Below are 8654 nucleotides of genomic sequence, written 5' to 3' on the forward strand. Positions count from 1 at the left end.
TGTTCTGTTCTTCCCACACTTCCCCACTGTTGGAAAAATAAATAAATTTGTCGCCTGTGAGTTAAAATTACGTCAAAGGGGGATTTCTGGGCATTGACAAGGGTAGTAGGAAATTTTAGAGTGCCAGCAGATATTGTACACAGAGAAAGAATTACGACTCCGGAGTTATAAGTCATCCCAGTAATGAACGTGTTTAGGGCTGCTGGAGAAGGTAGATGGTAATGCTAGGCCTATGACCAGCTGCTAGTTAAATCCATGAAGACTGTGAGACTTACTGGAAGATGTGTGAATGAGCTAAGATTTCTAAAAGGCCTTTTAACAAATGCCAGAAAGATGATTTTTAAAATACAATTTATCTCGGTTGATACGCTGTGGGTCCAAGCTGCACTTCAAGGCCAGGAATGACAGCGTTCAGATCCAAGGTCTACCGCTTATGATCTCTTAAGACCTTGGAGAAATTATTCCCAGAGGATGCACATTTCCACAACCTACAGATAAGATGGCCCTGCTTCAGGGCCATTCTGAGGGTTACACAAACTAGCCCGTGCATCACCAAATGCGTCACAAGCTATGAGCAACAGCTCCTGCTGGCCTCCCACTTAGCCGGGCCCACGAGGCAACTCAAGTGCAGAGACAAGAGGATGTTGCACATGTGCTCATCACAGGAAAAAACAATCTTCCAAACACACAATCCATGCCCCGAGTCTCTCCGGATGACACTGAACCCAGTAGCAGAGAGAATGCTGCCACTAGGCTCCTAACTGCCACACCTTCAAAGAGGCAAAACAATCAGGACACCAACAAAAAATACCAACCCCAAAAGTTAATCCTGGAAAGCAAAGGGTGCAAGAAAAGTTAACTTTTTTTTCTTAATATTTATTTATTTTTATTGGAAAATCAGATATACAGACAGAGAGGGAGATTTTCCATCCAACGATTCACTCCCCAAGTAGCCACAAGGGCCGGAGCTGAGCCAATCCAAGCCAGGAGCCCTGAGCTTCCGCCAGGTCTCCCACACAGGTGTAGGATCCCAAGGCTTTGGGCCATCCTTGACTGTTTTCCCATGCCATAAGCAGGGAGCTGAATGGGAAGCGTGGCTGCCAGGATTAGAACTGGTACCCACACTGGATTCTGGCGCATGCAAGGTGAGAACTCTAGCCGTTAGGCTACTGCGTCGGGCCCCCTGCTAAGTTTTCTTATAGATGAGGTCTCTGAAGTTAGATGGATGAGTTCAATGCAGAGCCCTCTCCTAGCAAATCCCGGTTTCACCTGGTTGGCATAGAGCTTTCTGCCGGGAAGACTTGCCTTTGTATGCATGGGGTGGTTGTTGACACAGCTCATCTTGCCCTGGCAATATCAGATAGAGGCTGTTGACCATATCAAGTGCTCAGCAAATATTTGTGAGTGAATTAACGTTAGCAAGTTAACTTGCATTAAATCATCAGAATTCATTACCTATAAAAAAGGAAGGGTAAAGATAGCCAAAAACGACTCAGAAGAAATGCCCACACTGCCCAAAGCAATTTATAGATTCAAGAAGGTAGAAATCATGTTTATCAAGATATCACCTACATTCACATCATTATAAATAATTCATATGGGACAATGGAAAAATTATATAAAACTTACATGCAAATACAAAAGACCAAATATCCCAAACAACCAAAAACAATAAAAACAAGTTCAAAGGCATTACAAAATACTAGAGCTGAAGAAATACCACAAGGCTATTATAACCAAAACACATGGTACTGGCATAAGTAGACCATGTTCAATAAAACAGAATAAAAGCTTCAGAAATAAATGCACACACTTACAAGGAATGTACCTTAGATGAATTGTGAAACCATTCGCTGTTGAAAGGACAGTCTCCTCAATAAATGGTGGTGAGAGAAGTGAATTTGCACATGAGCAAGTTTTAAGCCATATATCCTATGCAAAAAAATCCATTGAAAATGGATCAAGAATCCAGAGGGAAGACCTGAAACTGTGAAACTACCAGAGAAAAGTATAGAGCAACACTCCAAGACATTGGCACCGTGAGCTTTGAATAAGACCCTAAACGCATGGGCATTGAAAGCCAAAACAGACAAGTGGGATTGTGTCAAGCCAGACTCTGGCCAGCAAAGAAAACAACAGAGTGAAGAGACACCCATCACCATGGGAGACTCTTCTCAAGTCATAGGGGTTGATATCCAGAATATGTAAGGAGCTCAAGAAATTGTAACAACAAAGAAAACAATCCAGTTAGGAATTGAGCAGAAGGTCTGATGAGACATTTTTCAAAGGCAAAATTGCAAATGACCACACACACATTAGAAGCAATGCTCAAGGGTCACTATTAGGAAAATGCAAATAAAAGCCATAATGAGATACTCACCACCCCATCACCTGCTAAAAGCCCCAGCCCTTAATGATGTTGCAATGGGAATCGGGTTGCAATATGAATTTTGGAAGGGACTCAAAGATTCAAATTATAGCAACCTTTGTCAAACATGGTGAATCCATGCCCACTCACCCCAACAGACCATCTTATCCTTTACTGTGATCTAAGGCCTTTGTTTATTCTCATGAAACATGTTTCAAATGAGATAATGTCCGTGAAAGTGCTTTGTCAAGTATTAAGTACAAACAAACCTCCACTGAACACTTAACTCTGAGCCTCCTGATGTGTTCTGTCTTCACTCACAAAATGTGTGTCGCTCCTCCAGATTCAAGTTTCCAAACAGTAGGGAGGCTGTTTTGTTCATTCCCATGAACGATGCCAGCACCTGGCACCGGGCCCCGAGGAGAGCACACTCTTAGTATCTATGTTAGCAACTTTCACAGGTTTCTCTTTTTCTCATGCATTTATCACAACAACCCTTCATAGCAGATATCCTTTGATCAATAAACATGAACATTAGAAATGTATGAATAATTATGCTTGTGTTGGAGACACAGTTGTTAATAAGACATAACAATGCTCTCTCTCTTTTTTTTTTTTATCCTCTTAGGGGCCGGAATCGTGGCATAGTGGGAAAAGCTTCTTCCCCATATCGGTAATTGTTCGTGTCCTGGCTGCCCTAAGCAACAGAAGACGGTCCAGGTACTTGGGCCCCTGTCACCCATAGGGGAGACATGGGAAAAGCTTCCGGCTTCTGCCTGGGCTGGCCCTGGCTCTTGCAGCCCTCTAGGAGTTGAACCAGCAGGTGGAAGCTCTCCCCTCTCTCTTTCCCCATCTGTCTCTCTTTCTACAACTGAGACTTTCAAATAAATAAATAAATTTAAAAAGAAAGAAATTATTGGAGCCAGCGCTGCAGAATAGCCAGCAAAGCTGCCTCCTGTGGTGCCAGTCTCCCATACAGGTGCTGATTCAAGTCCTTACTGCTCCCACATCCAGTCCTGCTCCCTGCTAAGGTACTTGGGAAAGCAGTGCAGAGTGGCCCAAGTACTTGGGCTCCTACACCCACATGACAGACCCAGATGAATCTCCTGGCTTCAAATTGGCCCAGCTCTGACCAGTGTGGCCACATGGGAAATGAACCAGCAGATGGAAGATTTCTCTTATTCTCTCTCCCTCTGTAACTCTGCCTTTTAAATAAATAAATAAATCTAAAAAGAAAAAGAAACTGCCATTTTTACTAGCGTACATATTTTTCCAATTCTGTATTCAATGGTTGATGCTTAAGAATCCACAAAATTCATATAATCTAAGAATAAGAACAGAATGTATAGGGCCTAGCACAATAAGCTAGTAGCTATATCTTTACTTTGCATGTGCCAGGATCCCATGTGGGCCCCAGTTTGTATCCAAGCTGCGCCACTTCCCATCCTTCTCCCCTCAAGGGTGTAGAAGCTCCAGGCTCCTGGCTTCCGGTCAACTCAGCTCCAGCTATTACAGCCACTTGGGGAGTCAATCAGTAAGTAGAAGATCATTCTCTCTGTCTCCCTTTCTTAGTAAAATCTGCTTTTCCAATAAAAATAATTAACTTTTTTAAAAGGAACTAACATTTTTTAAAAAGAACAGAATGTATATGAACAGAGAAAAAAATATGTAATTATACCTAAATAGATTTCATTCGAAGAAATTACATTCCACTTCAAGGTATTCAAGTGTAGCTGATGATATTGCTGACTTTCCTATAGTTAAATTAAAAATATAACTGATATTTAAATTAACTAGAACTGGCACCCATATGGGATCCTGGCGCGTGCAAGGCGAGGACTTTAACCGCTACGCTATTGGGCCAGGCCCAAAAATAAATCTTAAAAAAAAATAATAATAACATAAATGTTGATTTCAAAAGGTTTTTTTTAGAAAATCACATATTTCACCTACCTTTTTGAAATCTATTAGCACAAATTATTTCCTATTATTTACTTAATTAAAAAAATAAACTTTGTAGTGGGGCCAGCACCATGGAATAGCAAGCTAAGCCTCCACCTGTGGTGCCATTTGAGTTCGGCCCGCTCCACTTCCAAACCAGTTTTATGCTAATGGCCTGAAAAAGCAATAGAGGCTGGGTCCCAGCACCTATGTGGGGGTCCCAGAGGAAGCTTGTAGCTGCTAGCTTTGGACCAGCCCAGGTCATAGTATTGCAACCGTTTTTGGAAGATGTCTGTCTCTGTGAGTCTGCCTTTCCAATAAAGATAAGTAAATCTTAAACAAATAAACAAAAAAAGAAACCTTCCTGGTACATCAATAGTTATCTTGCATTTATGATTTTTGTCTGATTTTCTGGGTCTTCTATTTTTTTTTAAGAGGAAGATGTAGGCCTAGAGGCTTAAGTCCTTGATTTGCACGTGCCAGGATTCCATATGGGTGCCAGTTCTAATCCCAGCGGCCCCACTTCCCATTCAGCTCCCTGCTTGTGGCCTGGGGGAGCAGTCGAGGACGGCCCAAACCTTTGGAGACCTGGAAGAAGTTCCTGACTCCTGGCTTCGGATCGGTGCAGCACCGGCCGTTGCAGTCACTTGGGGAGTGAACCATCGGACGGAAGGTCTTTCTCTCTGTCTCTGCTCCTCTCTGCATATCTGACTTTGCAATAAAAAATGAAATTAAATAAAAAAGGATAAATCCTGCACAGATTTCAGGAAATTTTTTTTCCTCAAAACAGCAAACTAATCCTAGAGAAAGTGCTGGAAGTTAATATATACTGTTGAAACATGCAATTCCCTCTCAGAATAAAAACTGGTATTGTTTGCTGTTGCAAAAGTGAAAATGGGCATGAGTATACTATGAAAATATGAAGAGTCGATGAGATAAAGAAAAGTAACTTTTTCATATTTTACATTTGTTATTTGAAGAGGGAATGTCTGGGAGATGAGGGTCTGATCACCATGAACAATTACAATCCACTTTTTTTAAATTGAGTTTTTTTTAAGATTTCTGTATTCATTTGAAAGTCAAGTTTACAGAGAGAAAGAGATCTTCCTTCTGCTGATTGACTCCCAAGATATTCACAATAACTGGGGCTGGGCCAGGCCAGAGCCCAGAGCCAGGATCATCTTCTGGGTCTCTTACGTGGCTGTGGAGATCCAAGCACTTGGACCATCCTCCACCATTTTCCCAGGAACATTAGCAGGGAACTGGATCAGAAGTGGAACACCTGGGAACCGAATTGGTACCCATATGGGATGCCAGCAATGCAGGTGATAGCCTAAGCCACTTAACTCAGTGAGCCGCAGGAGCCCAACCTTTGATGCTTACTTAAAATACAAACAGTACACGTGGGGTAAATGGATTGTAAAACTGAGTTATGAAACTGGAGGATCCCCGGCTTGCTTTGGCAGCACGTATAGTAAAATTCGAACGAAACTGGAGAATCCATATGATTACTCTTGCTGAGAACATTTGGAAAATCAGAATGCACCGAATAAGGGCCAGCACTGTGGCATAGCAAGTAAAACGTCCATCTGCACTGCTGACAGCCCATAAAAGCACTGGTTGGAGTCCTGGTTGCTCTGCTTCCCATCCAGTTCCCTGCAAACATGCCTGAGAAAGCAGTAAAAGATGACCCAGATGCTTGGGACCTTGGACCTACATGGAGACATGGAGGAAGCTCCAGGCTCCTGGGTTTTGACTGACCCAGCTCTGGCCATTGAGGCCATTTGGAACGTTAACAAGCTAAGAGAATATCTTTCTCTCTCCCTGTCTCTCTGTCTCTCTGTCTCTCTCTCTGTCTCTGTCTCTGCTAAAACAGCCCAGTCCAAATCACCACACATCAACCACTATTGATTTTCAGAAGAATAGGGAGTAACTATAATTTGGGGGTAGATTACCATTATGTTTTAATAATTTCATAATTCTAAGCTTGCCTCTGGATTTCCGGGGTCCCTCAGTTTATCCCTCGTGCCCCAAGACAGGGAGAAGGTCTGGGGATGAAATGAACTATGCCCCTCCAAAGTTCCAGGGGCCCCTCAGATTGTCCCTCATGCCCAGAACAGGGAGAGGGTCTGGGGATGAAATCAACTATGCCCCTCCAGAGTTCCAGGGGTCTCTCAGATTGTCCCTCGTGCCCTAGGACAGGGAGAGGGTCTGGAGATGAAATCACTATGCCCCTACAAAATTTTTCTTAGAAATGTCCGAGTCAATTATCGACTCACCTTATTTGCCTCGCATCCCAAACGCTTCAGCCGAAGTCTTCGCCACGAGGTTCCTCAGTAGCTCCACCGTATCAGGGTCCCCGTACGGGTCACCAATTTGTCCCGACCTGCAGGACACGACGCTCAAACCCTGAGGGTGGACTGGGAATGCCGGGCTGGTAGCCCCGGGCTGCTGGCCCAAGAAACACACAGACACGCGTACTTGGTGGAAAAAAGTGCCTCCCTCTTTATTTTTACTCCTCATATATATATCTTCTTCTCTAGGGGCGGGGGAGAAAAGGAGGGGTTTCTTGGGAGTAATTATCTTCACTGAAGCAGGGAAGGAACTAATCATCTATATTGAAACAGGGGAGGAACTAGTTATTTGAACAGGAACAAGGGTGGAGGTTCTATTCTGCTTGCTCTACAGAGGATGTTTTGGCCTAATATCCTGCTTGCTGTAGCCCTGCTTGCAGGCTTTTGCAATGCAACAGGCTGTCAGGTAGGCCAAGTCTAAGGCCCATAAGTCTGTGACTCCTAACACTCTGCAACTGCCTTTAAATAAGCGCGACAAACATTTTCAATAATGATAATAAACTGAACTTTACATATTTACCTTTGACTTAAAAAGGAAAGGGTTTATGGACTGTAAATGAGATTTTGCTTGATAGAAGAGAAATTACAGGTTTATCATCTCTTTTCTTCTTTTTGTTACTGTTGTTATTTATTCAAGAGACAGAGAGGAAGAGTGTGCCAAACCACTGGTTTATTTCCCTAATGCATGCTACAGTTAGACAAGAACCGAAACCAGGAGCCAGAAGCTCAAGTGAGGTGTCTAGCATGAGGGACAGGACTTCAATCGGCTACATCATCATTGCTGTACCCCAGGATGGTTGCAAAGCTCAAGGCCAAGTCAGAGCCAAGAATTGAACTCAAGTATTTAAATGTAAGACACTGGCATCTTAACAGAAAAGCTTGTATTTTTCACTTTGAGAATCTGATCCAAAACATTTCTGCATGATAGTAATGACCTGAATTTCTTACCAATAGTTCAACAGTTTTATTCTGCCACAGGCCTGGACAAGTTTCTTGCAGACATCTTTAGAGTAGCAAAGTGGCAGCACTGTGTATCTCATCTGCGGTTCAAGTCAGTGAAATACATCATATTTGGTGCTGTTTATTCACCCCGATATGATTCTTTGTAAACTTTATTTAGTATAGGACAGGTGATAAGTGCATGTGAGTTCCATGTCCTCATTTTAAAAAATGGTTATCTTGGTTTATTTATTATCAATCACTGCTGGAGCAAAACTATTGTTTTACAGTTCAATAGGTCTGAAGCCTGAAATAGGACTCAATGATTTATTATTCCAAAAGCCCACGGGTCAGAAATCTGAGACAGACTTCAAGAGGTCAAGCAGGGCCACACTCCTGTCTGCAGGTTCTGGCAGGACACTGGTTTCCTTGTTGTCCCTGACTTGCAGCAGCTGCTTCCACTTCTGGTTCAATGTCTCTGTCTTTAGTGTCAACAACAGCTGGTCAACTTCTTATCTTGCATCTCTCTGACCCTTTTTTTTTTCCCATCACATCTCTGGTCACAGCAGGGGAGCTGTTTTGCTTTTAAAGACTCATGTGATTAGGTTAGGTTCAACTAGATAAGCCAGGATATTCTCTCATATCAAGGTATATGCCCTAATTACAGTCGCAAAATCCCCTTGTGCATGTCAAGTACTATAGTTACAAATTCCGAGGATGACAGCGTCAACATCCGTGAAAGCCAGAATTTTGCTTTCCGCAATTAGAATTGGATGGAGTCGGCCAAACATTAGCCGTCAGAGAGTCCTTTCCATAGTCGTAGATTTTGACCTGTCTTTGATCACTCTGCATGAGTGAGGCTTTCAAAACTTACCTCAATACAGAGAATGCTTGCGTGTCACACCTAACATGCACCTTTGGTGGCATCCAAAGATTCCACAGTCAGAAAACCATTCTTACTAACAACAACAACAAAAAAAAAAATGTAAATATAACCCTGAAAGAATTCTGTGCCAAGAAGTCCTCAAGAAGCTTTACACATTTTCATTTAT

Source organism: Ochotona princeps, chromosome 4 (genome assembly GCF_030435755.1).
Source record: "Ochotona princeps isolate mOchPri1 chromosome 4, mOchPri1.hap1, whole genome shotgun sequence".
NCBI lineage: Eukaryota > Metazoa > Chordata > Mammalia > Lagomorpha > Ochotonidae > Ochotona > Ochotona princeps.